Consider the following 12,313-nt stretch of genomic DNA (forward strand, 5'->3'; position numbering starts at 1 on the left):
GCAGGTTCTGTGCCATCAGCACAGAGCCAGAAGCAGGGCTGACCTGAGCAAAAATCAAGACTCAGATGCTTAACCAACTGAACCACCCAGGTGTCCCAAGCGTCCAACTCTTGATTTTGGCTCAGGTCATGATCCCAAGGTTGTGGCATTGAGGCCTGCATTGGGTTCCACACTGAGTGCGGAGCCTGCTTAAGATTCTCTCTCTCTCTCTCTCTCTCTCTCTCTCTCTCCCCCCCCCCCGACCCCCCACTCATGTTCTCTCTCCTTAAATAAACAAAACAAAACAAAACATTAAAAGCAAAACAAAAAAAGGTTAGTTGCAATGTAAAGTCAAACACCATACCAACAAATCTTTTTTATTCTGTTAAAATCTGCTAGTCTCTTTTGCATTCTGTTAATCTTACTTTCTGATCATTCATTGCTAGTGTATAGAAATACAATTGTTTTTAGTGTATTGATCTTGTGTCCTGAAACCTTACTGAACTCGTTTATTAGCTGTAAGAGTTTTTGTTTCTTTGTTTTGTTTTGTGATGGGTTCCTTAGGATTTTCTGTACACAATGCCATATCCTCTGTAAATATAGATAATTTTTCCTCTCTAGTTTAGATGTCTTTTATATTCTTTTCTTGCCTAAATTGCCCTGGCTACAACTTCCAGTACAACATTGAATAGAAGTGGCTAGCTGGACATGTTTGTCATTTTCCTGATCTTAGGGGGAAAGATTTCTGTCTTTTACTGTCCGTTGTGATGTTGGCTGTGGGTTCCTTATAAAGGCTCATTATCAGGTTGAACTTCCCTTCTTTTCAGAGTTTGTTAAGTATTGGATTTTGCTGAATGCTTTTTCCACATTAATGAAGATGATCATGTGAAATTTTTTCCCTTCATTCTGTTCATAGTGTATTACATTGATTGATGTATGTTAAACCACCCAATAACCACCCAATAACATATAAAAGGGATTACAAATCCCTTTTATAATTTGTAATTATAAATTACAAATAAATTTATAATTTATTTATATATAAATTTATTTATAAATTATCTATATTTTATATATATTTTATATATATATAAATTATATTATAATATAAAATTATATATAAATTATATAAATTTATATATAAATTTATAATTTACAAATTATAAATAAATCCCTTTTATTATTTGTAATCCCTTTTATATGTTACTGGATTTGGTTTGCTGGTATTTTGTTGAAGATTTTTGTATGTATATTTATAATAGATATCACAGTGTAGTTTGACTTCTCTTATGATGTCTTTTTCTAGTTTTTCAAAAATTTTCACTTCAAGTCTGGTTGACATACAAGATTATATTAGTTTCAGGTGTATAACATAGTGATCAACAATTATATACACCTCTTTTTCTGGTTTCGTACCAGGGTGAGCTGGAATATGTTCCCCCTTCTGTTTTTGGGAGAGTTTGTGAAGAGTTGATGTTGTTAATTCTTCTGTAAATGTTTGTTGGCCTTCGCCAGTGCAGCCTTATGGACCTGCGTTTTTCTTTACAGGAAGTTTTTATTTATTTTTTTTTAAATTTCTGGTTTGATCTCTTTACTTGTTATAGGTCTATCTGTTCAGAGTTTTGCTTTCTTCTTGAGCCAGTTTCTATGATTTGTGTCTTTCTGAGAATTTGTCCATTCTATCCAAGACATCTAATGTGTTGATTTGTGTGCAGTTTTTTGTAGTATTGCCTTATGATCTTTCCTTCTATAAGGTCAGTAGTGTCCCACCTTTCATTCCTGATTTTAGTAACTTGAGTCTTATCTCTTTTTCTTGGACAGTGCTATGGACTGAATTGTGCCCTCTCACATTCATATGTTGAAGCCCTGACACCCCCCCCCCCCCCCCCCCCCCCCCGTGTGTGTGTATTTGGAGACAGGGTGTCTAAGGAAGTAATTAAGATTAAAGGAAGTCATAGGGGTGGGGCCCTGATCTGGTGGGATTAGTACCCTTAAGAAAAGAGACAGTACAAGATACTCTCACCACCATGGGGGAGGGCACAGAGAAGGTGGCTGTCTGCATCCAGAGAGCTCTCATCAGGAAGTGAAACAGCCCACACGTCTTGGCCTTGGACTTCCCAGCCTCCAGAACTGTGAGAAATACATTTCTGTTGGTTAAGCCCCCTGGTCTGTGGTATTTTACTACAGCAGCCCGAGCTGACTAAGACAGTCAATCTAGCTAAAGATTCATCAATTCTGTTGATCTTTCCAAAACCAACTTTTCATTTTATTGATTTTCTCTATTGTTTTTCTGTTCTCTATTTCACTTATCTCTGCTCTAATCTTTATTATTCCCTTCCTTCTGCTTTTCTGTTTCTGTTTCTTTAAGGTGTAAACTTAGGTTACTGATTTGAAAGCCTTTTTTCTAATGTAGGCATTAAATGCATACATTAAATATATATCACTATAGTCTGCAAGGATATGGTGGATTTGCCCTGTTGGTGGAAAATAGTATGGAGTTCCCTCAAAAAATTAAAAATAGGGGCGCCTGGGTGGCTCAGTCGGTTGAGCGGCCGACTTCGGCTCGGGTCATGATCTCGCGGTCCGTGAGTTCAAGCCCCACGTCGGGCTCTGTGCTGACAGCTCAGAGCCTGAAGCCTGTTTCAGATTCTGTGTCTCCCTCTTTCTGACCCTCCCCCGTTCATGCTCTGTCTCTCTCTGTCTCAAAAATAAATAAATGTTAAAAAAAAATTAAAAAAAAAAAAAAATTAAAAATAGAACTACCCTACAATCCAGCAATCACAGTACTGGGTATTTACCCAAAGAATACAAAAACACTCATTCAGAGGAATACATGTACCCCTGTTTATGTTTATTGCAGCGTTATTTACTATAGCCAAACTATGGAAGCAGCCCAAGTGTCCATCAATGGATGAATGGATAAAGAAGATGTGGAACACACACACACACACACACACACACACACACACACACACACAGGAATATTATACAGCCATAAAAAGAGTGAAATCTTGGGGTGTCTGGGTGGCCCCGTTGGTTAAGCATCTGACTCTTGGTTTTGGCTCAGGTCCTGATCTCACGGTTTGTGGGTTCGAGCCCCATGTTGGGTTCCATGCTGATAGTGTGGAGCCTGCTTGAGATTCTCTCTTTGCCCCTCCCCCTCTCACTTTCTCTGTCTCTCAAAAATAAATAAACTTAAAAAAACTTATAAAAAAAGTGATATCTTGCCATTTGCAATGACATGGATGGAGCTAGAGAGTATTATGCTAAGCGAAATAAGTCAGAGAATTCAAGAAACAAACAAGCAAAGGGGGAAAGGAGAGAGAGGCAAACCAAGAAACAGACTTGGGTCACCTGGCTGGCTCAGTTGGTAGAGCATGTGACTCTTGATCTTAGGGTTGTGAGTTTAAGCCCCATATTGGGTGTATAGATTACTTACAAATAAAATATTTTTAAAAAATAAAGTAAAATCTTAAAAAACTAAAAACAAAACAAAACAAAACAAAACAGACTCCGGTATAGAGAACAAACTAACGGTACTAGAAGGGAAGGGTGGGGGATGGGTGAAATAGCTGATGGGAATTTAGGAGGGCACTTGTGATGAGCACCAGGTGAAGTGTTGAATGGAAGTGTTGAATCACTATATTGTACACCTGAAACTAATATTACACTGTATATTCACTGACTAGAATTTAAATTAAAACCGAGAGAGAGAGAGAGAGAGAGAGAGAGAGAGAGAGAGAGAGACAGACATCTGACAGAGGTCCATCACCTAGCATGGGATGTCTGTCACACCCTCAACCAATGTAAAGTGTATATGTATATACATTTGTGTGTGTGTGTATGTGTGTGTGTGTGTGTGTGTGTGTGTGTGTGTGTGTGTGTTCCCACTATAAATTTCCCTCAGAGTACTGATTTTGCTATATCCCATAAGTTTTGGAAAGTTCTGTTTCCATTTCCACTTACCTCGAAATATTTTCTACTTTTCCTTGTGATTTCTTCTTTGGCCCATTGGCCATTTATGAGTGTGTTTTCAACGAGCCCTTGAGACAAGGCTGTTGACACTGAACAGGCTCTCAGATCAAATAAAGATAAGCCCTGGGAGGTGTTCCCAAGGACTTGTCTGACAGGTCAGATAATGATGGTTCTCTTGGAACGGGGCTTTTGGGCACCTGCTCCTTCCAGTGACCGCTTGGTTGCTGGTTTTCACTTTGATTGCAGGGCTGGGGGTTTTCAAGGAGCTGGGGAGAGAGAGGAATGCCACAACATTTGCTATTCTTACTGACAATTAGCCCTTTTTTTTTTTTTTCTTGAATAAGCACTCCTCAGATGGTCATAAGCCATTGGTTAATTTCCAGAGTTCTGAAAATTTTGGTTTGGACAGTTTTTGCCAGTGTTTTCCTTGCTTTTGTGGAGGAGTGGATTTTTGGAAGTTCTTACATCACAATTCCTGCTGGCATCCTGCCTAGTTTATACCCATGCATGATTTTGTATTTTCATGCATTGATCATTTGGGAAATAACGCTTTCTCATTTTTGCAGTTTTTCCAAATGTGGCCGTACTTCATTACAAAACATCCAGAAACTGCATTAGTTAATATTGCCTCTGATCTCATCAGAAAAGTCTTTAGAGGGGCGCCTGGGTGGCTCAGTCGGTTAAGTGTCTGACTTCGGCTCAGGTCATGATCTCACGGTTTGTGAGTTTGAGCCCCGCGTCGGGCTCTGTGCTGATAGCTCAGAGCGTGGATCCTGCTTCAGATTCTGTGTCTGCCTTTCTCTCTGCCCCTCCCCTGCTTGTGCTCTGTCCCTCTCTGAAAAATAAATAAATTTAAAAAACAAAAGATTAAAGAAAAGAAAGGTCCTTAGGTATTGGGAAGCTATCAAGCTTGCGGTGGCAGGAGCAAGTGTTTTCAAATGTTTGTTTTCTCTGGAGAGTTCAAATTTCATCATTGATAATAGATCCTACCAGTTGTTTTCCTTGATGTGAAGGGCTCACCTCATTAATCTCTGAGAAAATGTCTGCCCGACACCTAAGTCTGAAACAACATAGTTTGTCTATCATTCTTTCAAGTAAAAACGGTGTTCCTTAAAAAAAAAACAAAACAAAAAACAAAAACAAAAAACTGGCTAGTTAGGCTCGCAGCTCAGATAATCTCACAAATGTTTTTCAAGATAACCATCACGTACATCCCATTTTGTTACACAGAATGTTAGAAAGACAGTCCACTGGAGTTGAGACTCAGTCAAATTCCTGCTGCTTCATCAAGGACATTCTTCAGTGAAACTCTAACAGCTTTCTGTCACTGATCTATAATTTTTCTGTCTGTCCATGTGTTCATCCATCTATCTGTCCGTCTGTCCATCTGTCTATTAACCTGTGGTGGCCGTGGCGACGGCTACTCGAGTTTGGTGGCCCCGCCTGATGAAGGCACCGGTGGTTTTACCCTCTGTTGCGTCTGTTCCATCAGTGCAAATGTCAGCACAGTTGTCCGGGGATAAACCATGCAAGTCAATACATTAAATATTTCTTCTGGCAACACTTGTGTTTGTTGTCAAGCAACAAAAAAGATCTCTATGCAAAAGTCTTTGGTGGCTAGTTACTGTTGATACTGGATGAGTATAAGCAAAATAGCAAGTCCAGACATACTTCTGCAGCTGAGATATAAATTAACACAGCGTTCGTGTTTGCAGCTTAATCTTTGATTCGACGAGCTACTGTTTCATCGGAAAGTAGCATACTGTAATTTCTTTTGTTAACTGCCCATTCAGCAGTGTAAGCTCTACAAGGCTTTTGGGTATGTTTCTTCAACAAAGACAATAATTACCCTTCATTGCTCTTCAGTGGTTTTGTTGTTTCTTTTTGAAACTAATTGGGGGGGGGGGGGGGTGTGGTTTTAGATGCACAGAAGAAAACAATACAGAGTGCCCGTATACCCATCACACAGCTTCGGTGGCTTTTTAATTTCTAGTTTGAAAAAAAATGAAAACAAATTTTCAATTATTGACTTTTAAAGAAGTCATCACATCTATGTTTAAAATATTCAAATCCATTTTCTTTAAACTCTCAATGATTTGTCTCAAAATGATACCTCAATTATACTTATCTGTCATTATAATATTATCCAAATACGTTTTGTTACATAAGACACAATAAGGCATCTGTTGACATCTACAAAATTGAGGGAAAGATAGCTTCCGTGTAATTCCGTTTTTTATTTGAAGTCTGTCCAGCTTCTTTGGAGTACATCCTTCCCTTCCATGAGTCAGAGAACTTCCTGATAAGTATTTTTCTCGGCATCTTTTAATATAAATGGTGCAGCTGTGGGTTGAGAAAGTGGGGCCTCCGGTCTCCCTTTTTAAGCCAATGATCCATCCTTAAATATAAGAAAATATAAGAAAAAATACTGTATAAATAAGTTTTATTTTAATTTTTTTTCAACGTTTTTTATTTATTTTTGGGACAGAGAGAGACAGAGCATGAACGGGGGAGGGGCAGAGAGAGAGGGAGACACAGAATCGGAAACAGGCTCCAGGCTCCGAGCCATCAGCCCAGAGCCCGACGCGGGGCTCGAACTCACGGACCGCGAGATCGTGACCTGGCTGAAGTCGGACGCTCAACCGACTGAGCCACCCAGGCACCCCAAGTTTTCTTTTATTTTAGAATAAATGATTCTTAAATTTTAAAATAACAGTTTTAGTGAAAATCTTAAAAATTAGAAAATTTCTTGAAAAAATTATAAAAATACTATTCCAAAAGAAAACAATAAGTCTACTTATAGTCTGTTTCCACATAAGAGCAAGGAAAGATTTGATTTTGAAATAATGACATATCGAATGATAATGAAGTTGGATCAGTTATAGTAGATGTGACCAAGATAGCTAGTGAAAACACAAGGGAAGAACTGAGCACATGTTTATATCCCGAACCTTAGAAGCTTGTAGAAAGTACAAGAATACTCAAACATTCTGTTAGCTATCAGAGTGATATCATCACATGTCATGTAGCTCTAGAAAACTTCAGTGTATCATAAGAGAATGAAAGTAAAAAAGGCAAGTGTTATTACTATTAAAATAATTATATATTATTTTATAAATTATAATATAGAAGTGTATTGTAGCTGTGAACATAGTTTAGACTTCATGGACCCCCTGAGATCTTAAGGTCTCCAAAGTTTCCCCAGACCACACTTTGAGAACCACTGATTTACCGTTTTGTTTTGTACAATCTTTATGAGTTTGAGTATTACAATTTAATGAAAAGGGGCGTCTGGGTGGCTCAGTCAGTTAAGAGTCTGACTTTGGCTCAGGTCATGATCTCACGGTTCGTGGGTTCGAGTCCCGTGTCAGGCTCTGTGCTGACAGCTTGGAGCCTGGAGCCTGCTTCCAATTCTGTGTCTCCCTCTCTCTGCCCCTCCCCTGCTGACACTCTGTCTATCTCTCTCAAAAATAAATAAACATTAAAAAAAAAATTTACAGTTTACACTGACTTTGTAAAGTGGATAATAGGGTTTCTTCATCTTTTCCTAAGGACTGGAATTAGTTTTGTTTTGTTTTATTTTGCCTTCTCAGTTCTTCTGCCCCCACCCCATCCACCTGGCCCAGTGATACCTGCACGGTCTCTCCTGAGGAAATGAATCTGGTCAGGTACAAGTAGGAAGATGGCAGGTGGGTGGGTCTGCGGCTGACCTCCCCAGGTGGCTGCAGTGAACTCAGACCCAGTGACCATTTCCTGTGGTTGACTGTGACACAGAAGGGCTAGATTTTTTTTTTTTTTTTAAATCTTATTCCCTACAGCATCAGTGCACAAAGCAGAAAACTGGGTCTTATTCCTTTAAAATACAAATTCGTGTCATTTTCAACATACGACTCAGTATGATACTCTCTTTAGATGTATTTCACCAAAACAAGGCCCTGCGTAGAAAGGCGGCAGGTAGGAGAGCCGCATCGGTAGCTTTTATAACATCCCTGTGGGTTCTGGCATCGCTAAGGGATAATTAGCATCAAATCGCTTTTTGCAGTTTCCGGGACATTGTCAGCCCTTGCTGAATGTTAGCTCTCATTACTATTGGCGTGACGATGATGATTGTCATTATCATCAATCTCCCCTCCGGCGTCAGCTCCAGGCCCACCGCGCCCGGCTTTGGAGAACCACGTAAGCTGGTGTTTCCACACTTGGCATTCCGTCGCTGGCTCTGGTGGCAGCGTGGGTGCCACCGAGGAGCCCTCGATAAGAATGTGGCCTCAGGTGTTTTAAAATACAGTGTATTTATAGAAAATTTGAGGTTCAGTAAGGCTAAGAGATCAGAAGACAAGTGCCTTTGAAAAGATAGTTTGTTACAGTTCCCAAAAATCAGGGGCATGCTGCATCCTAGGGGGGGGAGGGGTGGGCGGGGGCGACGCCGGGAAGCCCCAGGGTCAGTCACGAGGCAGAGGGAGAGAAGGGACATGTAGCCAAGAGCTTCGATTGTGGTTTGTGCAGGAAGGAGTGAGGGAGGCAAGTGAAGCAGGTTCAGGATCCGCTAGTTTGAATAGTTTCAGTGGGCTCTGGCCTGAGGGGCTGCCCCTGGTTGTCTCGCACGTGGCCCTGGGGTCATTAGGGCAGGTGGATAATGGCCAAGAGTGTGAGAGCCTGATAACAGGAGGTAGTTGGGGTGCGGGCCCTGGATTGGTCGGCTTGCCTTTGAAAGGTGCGCTCCCGACTGAGTTTTCCACCGTCTCTGGGAACTGGCTTCTAGCCTCATCTCCCTCGAGAAGAAATGGACTCTCCCAAGTGTGAAGGAGCTCCAGGGACCTTACGTGGTCTCGAACCTTCCCTCCAGGTTAACCACTTCCTTCAGCCCACCATTGCTGCCACCCGCACTCCAGGGCCGGGATAATTACCGCCATCATCCTGCCCGGTTGTAAGATTCACACGGACCCCCTTGGTATTAACGAACGGATAAAGGCCAGAGCCTTTTGAAAGGAGCTTTTGTTTAAAAACCAGAGGAAGAAACTTAGCAAATGAGAGAGCTGCTAGAGCCGTTCGGGTCCAGAGCTGCGTCGCAGAGAGATGGGCCTCAGGCCGAGGAGCGGCATGAGCCCAGAGCACAGGCCCGACCCAGCCAGGGATGCTTCACTGTGGCCTGGGCATGGGCTGTGCAAAGCGGGAGGCGGGACACAGCTGCAGCAGTGCCGGAGCCAGACTGCAGAGAACAGAGAGCCACTGAACTGTTGTGTGCCCGGGAGGGGTGTGAACAGAGCTGGGTCCTAGGAAGATTACTCTGGCACGAGCGTTCACGTTAACTGGAGATCCATAACGCTTAGAATTACCTGACTGGCAGTATTTTCTGAGCAGTTACTACGTGGGGGACTGGGCCAAGAGCTCTACAAGCTGTTTTCCGTTTATTCTTCGTACGCCTGCTGTCAAGAAGGTTCTGTTACCAGCACTACGTACTGGACGAGAAAACCGAAGTTTAGAGAGATTCAGGAACGTGCTCACGGTTACACGGGCAGTAACTAGCTGAAGCGAGGTTTGAACCCAAGCCCACGGACCGCCCCACGCCCCACCTACCCGCGGCTGTGCACTTTGAGCTTGGGTGGGGAGTGACGCTAAGCTGGCCAACGGCAGGGAGACGTTGCGCAGGGAGTCCCCGTGGACAGAACCCTCGGGAGTGCCGGCTACCGGGGTGTGCCATTAGGAACCAAAGGCTGGGGTGACCTTGGGAGGATGATGGTACCTTGAACAAAAGTGGGGCACACAGGCGGGAGGTGCATATCACGTGCAGGGTAAAGCTGGATTTTAAACGGGGAGGTCCAGGGGCGCCTGGGTGCCTCAGTCCGTTAAATGTCCGACTCGATATCTGCTCAGGTTGTGATCTTGTGGTCATGAGATCAAGCCCCACGTCAGGCCCTATGCCGAGCGTGGAGCCTGGTTCGAATTCTCTCTCTCCCTCTCTCTCTCTCTCCCCTGCCCCTCCCCTGCTTGTGCGCGTGCTCTCTCTCTCTCTCTCTCTCTCTCTCTCTCTCTCTGAAAATAAATAAACATTTTTTTAATAGATAAATGGGGAAGTGCCTACCATGATCTAGCCAGAACAGAAAGCAGAGGGGCGTAGAACCAGTCAGTTTCTACCCAGGCTTCCCTCATGACCTTGCATTCCACAGACAAAGACATACCGTGGAGTGCTTGGTCCATGACCTCCTTTTCTTCTGCCACCCTCGTCTATAACCTGTAAGACGGCTGACCCACCTGAAGCTGTACATGTCCAAAGAGCCAACGGCAAGCTGCTCTCCATGAATCATTCTGATGGGTCGCCCGCTGTGGTCGGCATGGTTGGCATGGTGCAGATAGGCTTGTGATTCCCTGTTACCTAATTAGCAAAGAAATGTCTGTCTGTGTCTGTATTACTTGCAGGACCTTTCCATTATTTCACCGAGTCAATAAAGAAACTAGTGTTTCCCAATTAAGGCTTTTGCTTTTTTCTGGTTCTAAATCCGTTTATTTCTATAACGGCCCCTGTGCTCCCAGACCTTGGCTGGGATGAACCACCCGTCAGGCTGACTCACGGCTGCTGCCCTCATTTCCACTCTGGTTTCTATGGAAATAGACATCAGAAGGCTCAAAACAAGGTGAGGGCTCTGAGACACCTCATGATTCTGAGGCTTTTGCAAACCCTATTTGTCCGACATCTGTTTCCATGGAAACAGATGCAGAAAAGGTCAACCAGTGCTCTACAAGAAGCTTCTCTTTCTCTTATCTAGTTTTGGTCTTTTACAAATAATGAAACAGTGCATGTCTTTTTCACATTATCACAGAGGTTTTTAAGTTTATTTTTATTTATCTTGAGAGAGATAGAGACATCAAGGTAGGGAGGGGCAGAGAGAGAGAGAGAGAGAGAGGGAGAGACAGAATAGCAAGCAGGCTCCGCACTATCAGCACAGAGCCTAATGCAGGGCTCAGTCTCACAGTTCATGAGATCATGACCTGAGTGGAAATCGAAGGCCCCTAGAAATAGTGCCTTAGGGATGCCTGGCTGGTTCAGTTGGTAGAACATGTGACTCTTGAACTCAGGGTTGTGAGTTCAAGCCCCACATTGGGTGTGGAGCCCACTTTAAAAAAGACCAAAAAAAAAAAAAAAAACGCTTAGTGTCTTAGGTCTGGGAGTATGACTGGAGAAAAATTGGTACATGACCCGCCATTGCTTCCAGCTTCAGAATTCAATTCAGGTGGTGACTGAGCCCCCCTCACGTGCATCACTGTGGCTTGTCTGTAAGGGCCCAGGGTCTGTTTGATTCCAGTTTGAGCCCATTTGTATCTAAATTCTATCCACCACCTATGGTATATAAAGTACCAAACTGTCAACTAACTAGAACTTAAATAAAAACTTGGAATCAAAAAAAGTAGTGAATACATCTGCTCTGTAAAACATAGAAACAGAAGCAGTTTTCTGTTCTGGTGAGCAAACTGAGCCAAGGCACCACACTCAATTTTGTAAAATGACGAGAACCATGGAACTGATGGTCATGAAGCACTTGCTGGGCATGGAGCAAGGACAGTCAAATCTCTAGCGGGAAAAGCTGAGCAAGCTTACTGGAAATAGAAAAAAGCGAAGAATAGTGAAAGTCATCATTGTTCTGTGGGAGCCACACTACAGAGCATTAGTTACGCAATTCACTTAGCAGCTTTTTTTTTTTTTTTAAGACTTTATTTTTAGGTAATTTCTACACCCAGTGTGGGGCTCGAACTCACCTGAGATCAAGAGTCACAGGCTCTACTGACTGGCCAGCCAGGCACCCCAGTGTTCTACTTTGTGGCATTTATTTTGATGCTATCTTTCATGATTGATTCATCTTTTTTTTTTTTTAAGTTTATTTATTTTGAGACAGAGAGCGCGAGAGAGACAAGCACACAAGCCAGGGAGGAGCAAAGAGGGAGAGAATCCCAAGCAGCCTCTGCACTGTCAGCACAGATCCCAACGCAGGGCTGGAACTCACAAACCATGAGATCATGACCTGAGCTGAGACCAAGAGTCAGACCCTTAACCAACTGAGCCACCCAGGTGCCCTTTTTTTTTTTTTTTTTCCTTTGATTCATCTTTTTTTAGCTGCTGTTTATTCGCACTGCCTTTTATCTCCCAGTAATGAATTAACTGTAAGTGCCACCAGGGCAGGGACAGTGTTAGCTTAGCTTTGTTCTCCAGGGCACCCCCACCACCTAGCACAACACATGGCCCACACAGGTCGGTGGACAGGGATCCACTGGGGGAGTAAGTGCTCACAGCAGACAGTTGTGCACGAATGCTGGTGGTTTTCTCTCTGCAGGGAGGTCCTCCAGGGCAGGCAGAGGCTTCTGCTTCAGG

The 12,313-nt window shown here is 43.0% G+C and overlaps 1 protein-coding gene and 1 long non-coding RNA gene across 11 annotated transcripts in view; one reads left to right on the forward strand and one right to left on the reverse strand.

Annotated features, from left to right (window-relative positions):
- The window catches only part of ARMC9 (armadillo repeat containing 9), a 150,180-nt gene that overhangs the window by 83,514 nt on the left and 54,353 nt on the right, over positions 1 to 12,313 (forward strand). The gene's annotated exons all lie outside the window — the stretch shown is intronic.
- On the reverse strand, positions 6,194 to 10,815 carry LOC122226764. Its single transcript, XR_006205755.1, has 3 exons — positions 10,204 to 10,815; positions 9,288 to 9,410; positions 6,194 to 6,352 (listed from the first exon to the last, which is right to left on the reverse strand). It is a non-coding gene; the product is annotated as an uncharacterized LOC122226764 (long non-coding RNA).

The sequence above is a fragment of the Panthera leo genome, chromosome C1 (genome assembly GCF_018350215.1).
Source record: "Panthera leo isolate Ple1 chromosome C1, P.leo_Ple1_pat1.1, whole genome shotgun sequence".
NCBI lineage: Eukaryota > Metazoa > Chordata > Mammalia > Carnivora > Felidae > Panthera > Panthera leo.